The sequence below is a fragment of the Geospiza fortis genome, unplaced genomic scaffold (genome assembly GCF_000277835.1).
Source record: "Geospiza fortis unplaced genomic scaffold, GeoFor_1.0 scaffold196, whole genome shotgun sequence".
NCBI lineage: Eukaryota > Metazoa > Chordata > Aves > Passeriformes > Thraupidae > Geospiza > Geospiza fortis.
In genome coordinates, this window is record NW_005054487.1 from 186096 (window position 1) to 201622 (window position 15527).

At 40.8% G+C, this 15527-nt stretch overlaps 1 protein-coding gene across 1 annotated transcript in view; it reads right to left on the reverse strand.

Annotated features, from left to right (window-relative positions):
• The window catches only part of PPFIBP2 (PPFIA binding protein 2), a gene marked incomplete at its 3' end in the record, with an annotated part of 90891 nt that extends 75370 nt beyond the window's left edge, over nt 1-15521 (reverse strand). Inside the window, exon 1 of the mRNA XM_031063211.1 lies at nt 15413-15521. The remainder of the gene's footprint in view (nt 1-15412) is intronic.
• Between the last annotated feature and the right edge of the window lie 6 nt (nt 15522-15527).

The window sequence follows — 15527 nt, forward strand, 5'->3', positions numbered from 1 at the left end:
TTAAAACTGTTCCATGTTAGCAGCTGTCACCAAAGACATCAGCCTGACAATGGACAGAGATGTCCTTGAAACAAGTCAGGTTGTGGGTAGCTGTAAATGCAATGGGCCTGTGATTCCAATGCTACTGAAATGCCACAAATATGTGTTTATCATGGGATTACTTGTGCTAAGAATTCAAGTAGTTTTGAATTGAAATAAATATTACAATGAAAATTCGTACCATCCAACCAAAATTATTTTCTTTTGAAAACTAAGCATCCTGAGACATGGGTTTTTCTCAAAGAAATGGGTTTCTTCTTCAAAGAAAGCTAATTTATTAAGAACCTCTGTGTTATCAGCATCCTGTGTTGATTCCAGTTAATGTAGATAATGCCAGGATCCAGAGAGACAGATGCAGGAATGAGTCAGGAACTGCAACATTCTCATTTGAACTCTGCCATTTACAGCTTGCCACAGTGGGTAAGCCACGATTTAACTTCAGATCACATTGATCTGAAGAGCAATGTGAGAATGCCTCATGCTCACTGCCACCCAAGGCTCAGATTAATGGAAATGAAGCAGTGGTTTTGGTCCCTCAGTTTTTTTGTCAAAATAATCTCTTAAGTTCAAGCGATGCTAAATTTAACCAAAGTACATGTCACCCAAATATTTCATTTAATGGCACTGGAAATAACATAAATTGTGCTCAGAATAATCTGGAAAGTCATTAAGTCAGCTGATATAAACTTAAAATTTCAGAGTGCTTTCGTTCACACGTGAACTTTCCAGACACTCCCCCCAATCGCACTGCTTCCATTTGCTGGTTTTTGGGAGACTTCCATGCTCTGTTGCCACATCACAGGCCACCAAAGCCCTCTCAGCTGCAATGATCCTCCTTCCTTGCAGTATTTCCTCTAGTTCAAAGCAGCCATCCCACGGGGAATAATCACCTCAGTGACAGGAAATCCACCTACAGGCGGCCACCAGGTGCCAGAGGGGCACCAAGGCTCCCATGCCATTCTCCCAGGAGTGCATGGCCACCAGGTCTGTTGGGAAATCAGGGCAGTAGATCTCTGGCTCAGAGTTAGAAGGCAGAAAAAGAGTGAAGAACGCTAAACATAGCACAGAGTTCCTAATTCTATGCTGCACTCCATGATTTTATTTGTGCTGGAAGCCACTGGAGCAGCGCACGGCTGTTCAAACAAGAAATGCAGGACTACATTTCTTGTTAACATCTGATACAGTATTTCATCACTTGTGGTGACAAAGGCACAGAAAATGCTGATACACTGCATTACAAACTTGAAAATTCACTGATGGAAAAAACCTCCCATCAAAGCCTTGGCAAAACCCAGAGAGTTCTGCTGAAAAACTCCACCAGAAGTGAATCTCCAATCTCCTCCCTGCCTCCACAGCCTATTTTCTCACCTGTACGCACTGAGGCTTTGCTGCCTAACTGCATTAAGCTATAGCAAAACCTGCTGATCAAACAAGGATTTATTAATAAAAGCAATGTTATTTGCTCCAGAGAGATAATGTAATATTACTTGCTCGACATCTTTTTCTAGACAGACCTGTTGTGTGTGCTCCAGGCAAGTCTCACTTTCCCAGACACTCCCTCCTTACAGTTTGGCTGCTCTGAGCAGTATTATGAAAGAGCTTGTTAGATCTCCTGGGCTTTCAGCTACCATTTCTGATCTAATTCTACAGAAATATCTTCTATGGATTTTTAAAAAATATTATTTAATAACAAGACATTTGTAACAGCCCCTCAAACAGGATCCATCTATTTGCTGGTATTTTAATTACAAATGTTTTTACAGTTTTCATTCCTGAATGACATCAACATATGCATGACTTATTTACTTATGTAAATATATACAGATATTAAAAAAAAAAATCAGCTTTGCTCAGGACTGCACAAAAGCTACCTCTCACATTACAGTACAAGAGTCAGTATTGGCAAATTCTAACCTGCAGGATTTATTAGATTAATTCATATGCCAGCAAAATACAAGAACCAGGCTACTCACCTTTTCAGATCTCTAGGAAGAATAGAATTTACTTTTTTGCCTGAGCAGTGAAAATTCCTTGCTATTAATAGCTGAAGTTTTACTGTTAAGCAGACATAAGTCAAAATTATTGCCATCCCTTCTAAGCCACATGCTCATATTAATTTAGAGCCCAGCCCACAGAGATATTGCAACCCTGTTTGTTATAATTGCCTACGTAATGACATCTTCCAGGAAGTGCAGACAGAGCAAACTGGTCTGAATTCCTGAAATTTATTTTGCTAAGATAGTTTTGCACTGTACATCCTAATCTGAGATTTGCATTCCAAATAAAATGAAAAATCTCTGGCAGAGCTATTGTGCTCAGAGCCAATATCCCTTGCAAATTTCTTAGCCTACATTCTCTATGTAAAACTACAAGTTACTGTGTCCAAAGGAACATAATATTTAACAGCCATCTTCACTGTGAGCAAGATGTTCCTCAGAACTATGAAAAGCCTTAATTAAATTTGAATCTTTCATGGCTGGCTTGAACCAGCAGCTGCTCAGAGATAAGAATATGAACAACATGAATTCAGGCAACTCAGATGTTTTCCCCAAGGTTGCTCATAATAATGACATTATCAACTTTATCAATTACAAGGGGTGTGGTTTTTGATAGAAACTCCAGAAATCCAGACCTTGTGAGAGGAATTTGTAGGCCGCAGACATTTAGCTGACACATATAATAATTACCTACCACCGCCTTTTTTTTCCTAGGATGAATAAGTACATGCTTGTAAACTCTTTAAATACTCAGTTTTGAGTATTACATTGCTTTGTACTTAATGGCATAATGAAATTTCAAGTGCCTTGGGTGAGCTCAGAAGTCCTCCAAGCTTTCCTTCAGCTGCAAGACGACTCCTGCCCTGGAACGCAGAAATCTGCCCAACTCCCACCCTTTTTTTCCCTTTCTTTTCCCCCAGCCACACTCTGTGCAGCATCCAGGCAGGAGCAGAGCCACTGAGTCACCCCTCCAACTCATGGCTCCATCAGGTACAAAAGTTATAAATTCATGTTTGGATCCTGGTCTCTTAGCACCTGCTGGAGATCTCTAATTAAGATAATCCTCACTTCTAACCAGCAATCCAGGGAACAGGATCATCTCTGATGGCCACTAGAATGTCTGTCTGAGGAATGCTCCTTGTGCAGGATCCTCTCCAGCCAGAAATCCTGTTTATCTGACAGCTGGGAGAGCTGGCCTTGCTCAGCCTGCAGGAGAGAAGGCTTCAGGGAGACCTTCCAGCAGCTTTCCAGTGCCCAAAGGGGTCACAGGAGAGCTGGAGAGGGACATTTCACAAGGGTAGTAGTGACAGAAAGAAAGGCAAGAGCCTTAAACTAGGTTTGCATTCACTATCAGGAGGAAATTCTTTACTGGGAGGGTGGGCAGGCCCTGGCACAGGGTGCCCAGAGCAGCTGGGGCTGCCCCTGCATCCCTGGCAGTGCCCAAGGCCAGGCTGGGCAGGGCTCTGAGAAACTTGAGACAGTGGAAGGCATCCCTGCCCATGGCAGGAAGGGTGGAACCTGATGACTTTTGTGGTCCTTTCCAACCCAAACCATTCTGTGGTCCTACCTTAAATTTCATTTATTTCTTAATACAGACAGTACTTGCTCTATTTCTCCTTCACATGCTTCACTGGAATAGGCAGAAGGGTAAAAAACCTCTTCCTTCATTGATTACCCATCCTGTAATAAGTAAAATCAAGGCTATTTCAGAGGGTTTTTAGGAACAGCTAAACTAGGAATGAAAAAAAAACAAGTTTATTTTGAGCTGGAAAGTGTGAATTGCCCACAGGAAGGCAGAATGGGCAGCTCTAAAGTGAAATATCAATTAGCTAAAGTTGAACAAGGACCTGATAGCAAATCACTTCAGGTAGGTGTCAGAACTGCTAAAGTCTCTATTCAGGATGTTGCTGGGGGTCCTTATATGAGGGGATATCCTGAAGTGAAGCACCTTGGCACTGTAAAAGCCATATTTGTGTGTTACTGATGCAAGTCAGAGCAACAAGCAAAAAGCAATGATGCTTTTGCACATAATATGCTAAATCATGATTGAAAATACAGAGCTAAACTTCCTGCACTGTGAAGCGGCAAAGACAAAGCCAAACATCTCTTTTCAAAAATAAACCCATTAAGTTTGCTAATACAAGTCTGAATTTCAGTTCTGGGAGGGAACAGAAGGTGAAGGAAAAAAAGAAAGCCCCCTTTAAAAAAATGCTAGATCTGACTGATACTTGATGCTTCAAAACACAGATCGCCTCACAGCAACTCCTCCACAGGGCTGATGGATATTGAGTTACAGCTCCTCCTGGTACCACAACCAAATTTCCTGACTCATGTTTGCACAAAGTCTCATCCTTACAACTGAGAGCTGACGCTGACAGAATGGCATGTGCAAAGTGAGCTCTCTTCAGCCCCTCTCTGTAACACTTCCAGCAACTGCAGGAAGCCCTTCAGTCCTCAGTGCTGCTTTAAACTTTGTCCATAAACGCTTAAAAAAGCCCTTCATCATTTAATTTCTTGTTGTTATCAGATATCTGAAGTTTTATGTGGTACACACAGCATAAAGGAAAATTGTTATAGCTTTTGACTTTGCAAATCTTAAGACCAAAACTGCATTAATTGTTACTGTATTAAGTCCAAAAAGCCTAATTATTTTAGTTCACTTCTCTGTCATCTAATTAGTTAAAAGCAACACAATGAATAAATAGTTTGGATATAAACTTCAGCTGAACCTGATAAAATACACGAGAGAAAAGTCTCGGAGCCAAAATACGAACGTTTCTGCTCTTAAAATAAACACATACAAAAGTCAGATTTGGTATTGCAGTTCACATGTACCTCAGAGAGTTTCACAACTAAGAAATGTTAGATCCTCAACATTTCAACATTTAAAATAAACTGTGTTTCTTTTTTTTTTTTTATTATTTTTCCTCCACTCTCACTGGCCTCAAGGTCACAGCTCTGAATTTTCTTCCATGAAGGTCAACATTTCAATGAGATCTTTGAAGTTGCTTAAATCCAGCTCCAGTGCCTGGGAAACTGCTCAGACCACACCTTCCCCCACACCCCACATCATGTAAGTAAATTCATGCTCTGGTAAATTGGGAGGTGAGGAATTATAATAAAAGTAACCACAGAATTCATGCACAAATTAACTGTGCCCTAGAGTAAAGCAGAGGACAAATCCTTGAAAGCAATGGAGAGAGACTAGGTGGATATGAGAAGTAAAATTTTCAAAGCTAGTCACTGTAAAAATCCTATAAATTTAGACAAACTAAACAGTGCTAACACAGGGCCAGAAGATCTTGTATCTCAAAGACAGGCAGGAGGTCCAATTTTGCAATCTTTGCTTCTTCAGTTCCTTAGGATGATTGTAGAAATCAGCAGCCTTGCCAGCCTTGGAGCTGGCAGAGCCCATGGAGCCCCTGGAATGCCATGGGCATCATTCAAGGTGCAGGGCATTTCTGATTTTTAGAGAGATGCAAAAGAATGCCTCTGCAAAAGAACGACACGATGACACAGGTGGAGGTGTGAATGTTTCCTTGTAAAAGCCACGAACCTTTACAGAAATAACTCACTTGGGAGGTTTAGAAGAATGGAGAGCCCTAAATTCTCCTTAACATGGGCAGACACTGGGAAGGGTGAGGATCAGGGAAGGAATTGGCACCAGTGGATGCAGAGGGACCCCAGCTGGGTTCTTCTGCAGCAGGGTTGATGAGCTAGAAAACTGATTTCCTGCAACCCGGAGAGGTAATTCTCATCCACAAGATATCTAAGGTAAAAAACCCTCAGATCTGGGTTAGACTGCACAGAAAAACAGCTCAACATAGACACAAGGAAGAAAAATATTTCTTATGAATATTTATTATTTCAAAACTATCTACTCTTGGATTACTTCGGTTATGAAGCTCTCTCCTGAATTTCCCTCAGCTGTACAAACCTGACACGAAGGCTCTTGTGAGGTCTAAACTCAGCTTTAGATGTAAAGACTGAGAATGTGTGCTAAAAAGTCAACTTTTTGACTTTGCAAAATTCATTTTCATATGAGTATTTTTCCCCCTTTGAAACACTCTGTGCAGCAATTTATAAATAACACTCACTAGGCCTGTCTGATATTACCCAACCTGCATCTGTGGATACAAATATGTTGAATTCATCCCAACAGGAACTGACAGTATCAAGCACTTCTGTATAAATTGAAGCTTCAGCAGCTATTTTGAGGAAAGTGTCTGTGGGAAACAAAGAAAAGAAAAACATACTTCTGCTAGAAACAGCAAATTCATCAAAATTGAATCCGTTCAGATTAAAAGCCCTGAACAGGGAACAGCAAATGGATCACTATGAAAAGCACCACATCCCACATTACTCAGCACATCAACAAAAATATAAATTTTAACAGCTGTGCCAGTTCAATGCCTGTGCTTATAAACAAAACATTCCTATATAGATTGCTTCCTGAAGATTATTGAAAATACCCTTGGGAAAAAAGCTATATTCAAGTTTTTCCTCTTTCTCTGCCTCAAGAAAAGGTATAACTGCTGTCCCTAAATAGGTTATTTCACCTGGTGGGCCAGAGACCAGCCCACACACAGAGCAGAGCTGCACCAGTTGATGAGTTGGCTTTGTTACTTTCTTCCTCATCTTGGGAGTTCAGCCCAAAGTCCCTGTGGCCTGTAAATTCTGCATTCTTTGTGCCCACTGTCAGTGGCACATCCTTCTCCTCAAGCTTTGTTAAATTCTCCCTGAGATCACTGATCACATCAAGCCCTAAACTTTAACAAGACAACTCTACAGACAACTAACTCACCATTCCAACACCTGGACACCATCACCAAGAGGCAGAAATTCTTCACAGCAAGTAAAACCTTGGTTAAACATGACATATTTTGTTGGTTTTGCTCCTCCGTTATTCAGAACGTGGGACATCTTACTCCCTGCAGAGCTGGCCAACGCTGAGAAAGTATCTGTATCAAACCCTGTGCCACAGCTGAATTTTAAATCCCAGCCTCCTATCATAATTGCTTTCCATACTTAGTGGAGTAACATGACTTTTTAATTTTGGAAAAAAAGGCATTATCCAGATAGGTAATGCTGCAAGCCAGAAGAGTAGCTCCGGACATCCAAGAGCAACATTTAATACTTTGAAGATTCACAGAGGTGAGAGAAACATAAAACATCCCCCAGCTGAAGAAACATCATTACAGGTGGCAAGAAGAATGCACCACCCTTTATCCTTGTTTTTCCAGAGAATCCTGGAGGCAAAGTGAATACCAAGGTGCCTGGAGACAGATCAGGCATGCACTGAAACCAGGAGCTGACTTTAGAAGGAACAGGGAGCGGCCACAATGGATGTGTGACCAGACATACCGGGCTCCTCAGTGACCTGTGTGATGGAGGCTCTGTTTGCTCACAGAAACACAAATTTACCCAGGGAAGGCTCCTAAGGGATCCCCCTCCCTGAAAACCCCCCAAGTGCTCAGCTCTTGTATCTCACACTCATCTGTGTGCACTGCTACTGTTTTGACTATCACAAGCAAAACAAGAATAATATGATAATTAAAAAAAAAAAAGCCAAACAACTGTATATCCAATTTTGAGTATCGAGGGAAAAGATTTTATAGGCTCAAAAAGAGTTCTGAAGTGCTCACCGTGCTGCTTCCACAAAGGGGACACGTCTGTGGCACAGGATACAAAAGAGATCCCCAATTGTCCTGTAAAATATTGCACCTTTCAGTACCAGCTGTGAGAGGTGTTCTCAAGTTCTTAGCACCCACAGAGCCCATCATGCAGTGTCTGCCAAACATTTCCAGGGATTCATTCCAAGTTCTATACAAATGTAAAATGAATACGTTTCCAGGTCAGACCATCTTAGCAAGGATAAGCCAAATCCATGTCAATTTCTCCTTAGATGTTATACGTGATATGAGGGACTGAGAAAGAGATAAGAAAAAGCAAAGCCCCAGTTCCATGCATCAGGAAGCCTTTTTGAATTTGCAAAACTCTGGACGTATGTGCCATTTCCAGATATTGACTGATTGCTCAGTAAAACTTTCAAGCCTCCCAAGTCTCCAAAGTTTCCACATTCCAGTTCAGTCATTTTGGCTCACAGGTTTTGCTAAGACACAGAAAGCTTTTGGAAGTTTTGCAAATCAACTGATTGCAAGAGCTGAACCTAGGTACAGACCTGTTCATAAACTCAGTGCTCCCCTGGGTTTTATATACAGATTTACAGCTGAAGTTCAGGAGGCTGTCAGCATCATCCATCACTGCGGTATATTTAAAGGAAACCTTTTCTTCTCTGAATTCCCACTATTTTTAGGACATGAAAAATCCACAAATTAAACCATTATAATGAATACACACAGGATTTCTCTAGATTCCTTCCCAGATAAGTATTTTGATAAGTATTTAACAACTTGAACACGAACAATGACACAAAAGGATTTGCCCAAAAAATCAAACTCTAGCTAAAACTCTACTGCATGTTACTTCCAGTCCCACGAACTCTTTCATATGGTTCAAATAAATAGGAAAAAATCCAAATGCTAGAGTATAACTGTAGCCAAAACAATATATTGTTATACATTTAGTCAAATTTTACTGCCTCTGAAATAGACACCTTTGTACTGACAGAGCAGAAAAAATGAAAAAGAATTCTTACATTACTTTAGAGGGCCCGAATGGCACCATAGCAAGGCCTGAAGTCATACAATGCACTGTCAAAACCAGGAATGCGCATGCTGCTTGCCAGGCTTTTACACATCCTGCCTTGCTCCAGAGTTTGCAAGGCAGGATGTGTAAAATATTCGGACTGAGAGCAGATTCCAAGAACTATTTGAAAGTCCTCCTTCTCATATTTGGTCTGTGAATACACCTATGGAGTTCCCTGAGGTAATAAATTAATCATGAATTTTAATGCTTGATAAAAATGCCTTTATTTGACCTGTTTATTAATACAGCCACAAAATGAAATTATTTCAGGCTAATGACTTGCAAAGCCCTTTAATCCCTAACAGCTACCAGCTGTTTTGTCTGCATGAAAAGTTTGTCAGAAGTTTCTTGCATTTGGGGCCATTTGCATCAAAATCAAAATCAAATATAGACAAAAGAGGAAAGTATTGAAATGACCATCTGTTGGATAGCATTATCTTTTGCTTCTATTTCAGGAGAGAAAAGGGAATCAGAATTCACTATCAGTTTCTTTAATTTTCCCGAAAATGGATCAAAGTCTGCTTCCATATCAGTAATTGTGGCATCTTTGTACTCTTCTATTAAATTTGCAAGGAAAATTTGGTTTGCTATTATATAAGAGAGATTTAGTCCCCTTTGTTTCAGTTGTTTTCAAACCTCCAAGTGGAAATATTCAAGACAGCTTCATTAATTCCAAAATAATATAGATCCTGTCCATTCCTACTTGAAAAGAGGAATATGGTCATATTGGCAAACACTAAAATACAGTTCTGTCATGAAGACTTTTTTTTTCCTCTGTTCCTGTTTATTGATAAGAGGTAGTTCTGCTTCACTACTGTGCTGTAAACATGTAACAGTTCTGTTTACTCATTAGTTAAGAAAAACAAATAAAATTCATTTAGACTGAAATGATATTCATGAACATTCTGCTTGGTATGGCACTTTTATCAGTCTCTACTAATTTGGAAGCTCTTCTAAGTACCCAAATCTGGGTTTCCAAAGTGAGCAGCTGCTACTCCCATTTACAATTAGTCCTGGATAATCAGAAGCTTTGATTAAATAAAAACTACAAATTGCTGGTGAATCCCAGCTACATTTTAGAGTTTGAATTCCTTTTATAACAAACCACTTACTCTGAACACAAACTCCTCTCCTCATGCTAAAGAAAAGGTAAAAAAGCAGGTTTCTAAAATCTGCCTTTTGCCAGTTAAATGAGAACCAGCTGTGCTTCACAATCTGCAGAGGAAACTCAAGATGCTACCAAGTTTCCTAATTAAAATGAAGAAGGCAATCAAGGCAAAACAGATTTGGACCACAATTCTTGAAATAGTTTTCTAATCTTTGCCTCATTTACAATTATTATGAAATGTTGCCCACACTGGGCATAGCATGGGTAACTATTGAGGGTTATTCAGTATTTTTCACAACAGAGCAGCACCATGCTCTGCAAAGCAGGCCAGAGCAGACCTGCTTCTTGCACAAAAGCTTGTTAGAACAGCTTTCTTTTAGTGACAGAAGTTCTAATTTGATTTTCTTTTTATACATACAAGGTCTGCCAGAGCAGACTGAGAGTTGTACTTCACAGTTTCATGTAACATTTCTAATTTGCATATATTCACCTTTCTAATTTGAAGAATGTTTTAATTCAATAAATAGTTAACTAATAATTTATAATGCCTGTGACTCAAATTTTCAAGTTTAATATAATCTGCACTAATACTAAAATACTTTGTACATATACTTCTATTTTATTTACAGAAGATTACTTCAAGAAAAGAAACTATTGACTTCACTAATTTTGATTTTTCTTTTCTTCAGATATACTGAACACTCTTTAAGAAAATAAGATATCCTGCTTTCATAAGTTGTTTGTGCTTGTTTCTTTCCTATCCACCTAAAACAGGATATCTCCCCAAGGTGTTTGCTAAAGATTTTTATTTTTTTGTCTGGAGTGAGACATCAGAATTCTTCTGTTTGGGAGCTGATTGGATTATGTTCATTAGTTTATGATCATCCCAGAAACACACTCATAAATCTTACTGCAATGCCATTAGAATAAGATGTTCTGATTATGCTTTATTAAAGCAGATGCTACCATCTGCCTTGTAGAGGAATAAAAACATGATTCATTACATTCAAGAGACACTTGGCAAATATCTTCCCCTGTCCCAATAAGATTTCTGAAATAAACTTTGGGTTGAAAATAGTGCAAACTGGAAATAAAATTCCTTTTTTTTTTGTAGGAGCAGTACATAGAGAAGAAAGGAGGCAATCCCAGCAAAGTCACCTTTGAATGCAGAGACCAACCAGACTTGTTTTCAGAAGAGGATACGGTAAAACAGGAGTTCCCATACTCTAAGTGATGGAAATCCACATTAAAATGCAACAACTTAGATTTATCTTCACTAATTACTTTAACTGGCACACAATCTGTTGATCTTAAAGACCATGAAGACCTAAGCAGCAAGTGAATCATTCCCTATGAATATTCACACACTTTCTGTTGCTCTAATGGAAACAGCACTCAGAGTCAGCATTCGATAAGCAAGACTTGGAACAGAGGCATCCTTTGGACCTGTCTTTTTCTTGACTTTGAGTGTTCAGTCTGATTTCAGCCCTCCAAACCAATGCAAGGTTTCATTGAAGGAGAATCAGCTGACCTGTTTTCTCCAAACTCACATCAGCTTCAGGAAACCACCAGCTTATCACCATTTCCTTGGGTGATATGCCAATGGCTTCTCATACAATCACCAAGTTCATACTTGCAGCTTTTTGGAAGTCAGATCCATTTTTTACTATTCCTTGAATTACACTGTCTTGGTCACATCAGGTTTCTTATCTTTACCCCTCTATAAAGTGCTCTATTTTAACCTGTATTCAATCCTCAACTTTTATCCTCAGTTACTTCAGATGTAATCTGGAAAATCTGACTAAACAGAGAAACACAGAATGTATTTTATATATCACATACACAGAGTTGAGAAAACCACTAATGGTTCCTCATTTGTTGATGATCTGACAGAGAAATAAAGCCCTGGTTTAGGCATTTGAAGATCCCACATTTTCCTTTTTGATCTGTATGAAAATATACCGCTCTTTCCCCTCAACAGGTTTCAGTCACAGGTTTTGCAGAAATACTAGTGAACCACAAATCTTGCTGTACAGGTTATCAAATTAGAGTTCAAAATCCAGGTTGTGCTTAAAATCCTCTAAACCATTACACTGGAACTTGGCAGGTGCACATTATAAACACAAATTGACCTAGACTGGCAACAGTGCCACCAGGATTTACTTTTTGTGTTTGCTTCAGAAAGAATTTATCTTTGTAATTTTACTGCTTTGTTCTTTGCATCAGTGAATTACCAGATAAGAGAAAAGTGCTATTGAGAAATGGTTTTATAGAAAATAAACACGTGAAGATGGAAACAAAAAAGGTAACTGTAATGTTACAAGCTCAGAGAGACTTGAAATAAAAATATCACACTAAAACACGTAGGCAGAGGCATCTAGCTACAAGAAAAAAGCACCTTTATTTTGTTGCAGCTAAAAGAAGAACTAAAATGTTGTAAAGGTGAAGAAAGAAGAAGGGAAGAAATTCAACCTGCCAAAGGTTATCAAAGACATCACCTCAGAGCTGGTGCCTAGACAAAGGTAAAGAAGAGATTGAGCAAAGGGGCACTCTCAGTTTCTTCAGCTTCAAAGCAACAGGTGAGCTGATAGCACTGAACAGACAAAAGCAAACTGGGGATAATTTAAAGAACTTAATTTACTGCTCAATCTTTCCAATTCTCAGAGTATTGACTGAAGCAAAGTTATTTCATACATATCTACACAACTCTGGTAACTGATCAAGCGTCCCTCCAGGGACATCCACTGCTGCTAAACCCTCTTGAGTGGCTTTAAGAGATTTTCAAGGTTATATCCAGAGAGGGTGAAATGATCTCTGGGAATGGGGTGGCAAACAGCAATGAGAAACATCTCCAGAGACCGGAGTGATGCAACTTCACTGATAGAAAAGTGACTCCTGACAGTCCTAATCTACTGCCCTAAACAATGTCCTCTTCTGCTGCATTGCTATTTCCACACCCTTGGGTATTTCTGGAAAACAGAAAAGCCTTTCTTTGCACAGCACATTCAATGATTTTGCACCTACGCTGAGCGATCATTATCGTAAAACACATTTCCTTATTTATCATTCCCTGCTTTGACAAACTGAATCATCACATTATAGACTTCTAAAGCAAGCAGGAGGTTTCCTCCTATTGCTGGAAATGTCTTTTCTGGGGAAGGGAGCAGGAGGAAGGTGGATTTTTTTGCTAATAAGCAGAATCCTATTGAGGCTCTGCTTTACCTGTGTGAACAGAGTCCTTTGCAAATCTTACCAGGTCAAGGCTGCCTGAGCTCAAACAAATGCTTAGCTGCAGGGAAAACCAGCTGAATTTCTGGTCTGCCTCTGAGTAGCCTCATAAGAGTGAAAGCAGTGTCTGGGGATGAGTGCCTTGTAGGGATTTGTGGGAGTTTGTTTGTTTTGAGGAGAGAGACCAAAAGAGGCAAAGAGGAAACAAGGGAGGTAAATGAGGGCTGGAAGCAGAGTTGCACATGGAATAACAGAGATGAGGCTCAGTGTCTCTTGTTCTGTTTTCACTCTCTCCTGTTTTGCACTCACAGGACATTGTCCCTGTGCCTTTCCTGCCTGTTTGCTGACACAATCAGTGTGTTGAGGAGGGTGATTTTAAGGTCTCTATTCTACTCTTGTCCATCTGTCATCCTCCCATGTGCCATTCCAACTCTCTCTGCCACACGGAGCCACATTTTGCTGCCTCAGAGGCTGCATGGTCTGTCTGGGGAAACCCTGACCCAGTGTAACAAGCTGGAAATGACAGGAAAATGGGAGGATGGATCCAGGAGCCCAGAGAGTACTTCTGTGGTCTGTGCCTACACCTACACATTCTCCCTTTGCTAGACACACACACACCCCCTGATCCCTTTTGCACACTGCTGACACCACATGAAGAAAGATGAACTGAGATCAGATGCAGGAGGAGTGAGGGGAAGATAATTCTCATTATCTCACCTTTACCTATTCCTTCCCTACCTCCTTCCTGTCTTCCCTGTTTATCTGCATGCGGATAGGGCTGAAACAGGGATGGCAGCAGCAGAAAGTGCCCTCTGCGCCATCCCTCTAATCCCTGGGACAGGAGATGAAAGCAGCCAGGGGAGCTGGAATCAGGGAACAACACTCCCAGCCCAATTCCTACCACGCTCCAGCCACACAGATCAACCCAGTCTCTGCCCCTTCCTTTAATCTGGGCTTCCCACAGGGCAGAGTCCCAGATGGGTGACAGATAAGCTGCTACATGTTTTGTCAGAACATTTGATTACTACCTGGTTCAGGTAAATAAAGCATTTAAGCTTCCAAAAGCAGTGCTAACATTAGCTCAGAAGAGTTACAGGCAAGTCATGTGTCTCTACAACAGAAAAAAACTTCAGCAGTCAGTGGTGAGACCAGTCTTGAGCTATCCCTCAGCTTAAGTCTTGTTACTGGGGACTTGAAATTACTTTGTACATTATAAATTATATTATTATTACATTTTTTTTCTCATATTCTGGTACCAAGCTATAGCTGTCCTCAAGATAAAGCTGGGTTCTTTTGAATTCTCCCTCTCTTTAACTTACACTGGATTCCTCCAGATTCAAGAGGCGTTTACAATTGTTCTCAACTGGAATCACAAGCAGGTGGATGGAAAACCCATATCATTTAAAAAACAACAACCCATATTTGCTTATGGTTGTCCCAGTCTGACCTTGCACTTGCCTGGTATACCGAGTTTTATTCCAAGTATTTCTCCATTAGAAAGATGGAGAGAAACATAAGGATTCAGTGGTTTTAAAGTTCATACATGAGATGCAAGTAAAAATCAGGAACACAGGCAAAGTCAATAAATAAACATGGAAAGCTGGAATTCTGCTTTCTTTACTCTCCCACCTGCCCCTTCCACATTTCCACAGAAGTTTCAGAATGAAGTCTTTTATGCACTTGTTCATATATTCCTTTTATAAAAAAAACCCAACAAAATAACCCCAGAGAAGCACCCCTCAGTGAATCCCCTCCTTCCACAACCTGAAAATTAAAAATCTGAAATTGCAAATGACATTTTTTGGCCGTGGAAGTACAAAGTGTGGCACACACACATATCTTCAAAAAGCCAGCATTGCACTACACCCACGCACAGTCAGACCTGCCAAAACGATCCCCAGCATCTTCTGCTGCCCCATGCAAAGCTGAGCACAGCACGATGCACGAATGAGGGTGGCTCCGTATCCTTCTTGCAGATGTTAGGAGGAGGTGTTGTTACCAGAGCAGCGCGAACCCGGAGTGCTAACCCGTGGGACTGGGGAGCACCTGACATCCCCTTACCTTCCTTATCTGTGCTGCCCGAACAGCCAACTTCATTTTCCAGCTACTTTGTCCTGAATACCCTTCAAACAACCTCCTTTTCACCGCTTTTTTATAGAGAATTCTCAAACCCTGGGGAGGGGAGGAAGGGGGGGGCTCCCGCCTCAGAGAGCTCGGCTGCAGCTGGGCGTCATCACGGACAGCGCTCGCTGAACCCCCTGCCCTACGCCAACCAAGCGCTTTATTTACCGACCTGACAGCCCAACTGGAGTTTGGGAGAATCAATATTTACCTTGCAGGAGCCGCGTCTGTTTGAAAGCTCCGCTCCTTTCGGACGAGATGGGATAGAGCGGGGCGAGCAACAGGAGCGGCTGAGGCCGCAGCGCCGAGAGCGGCCCCGCTCGGAC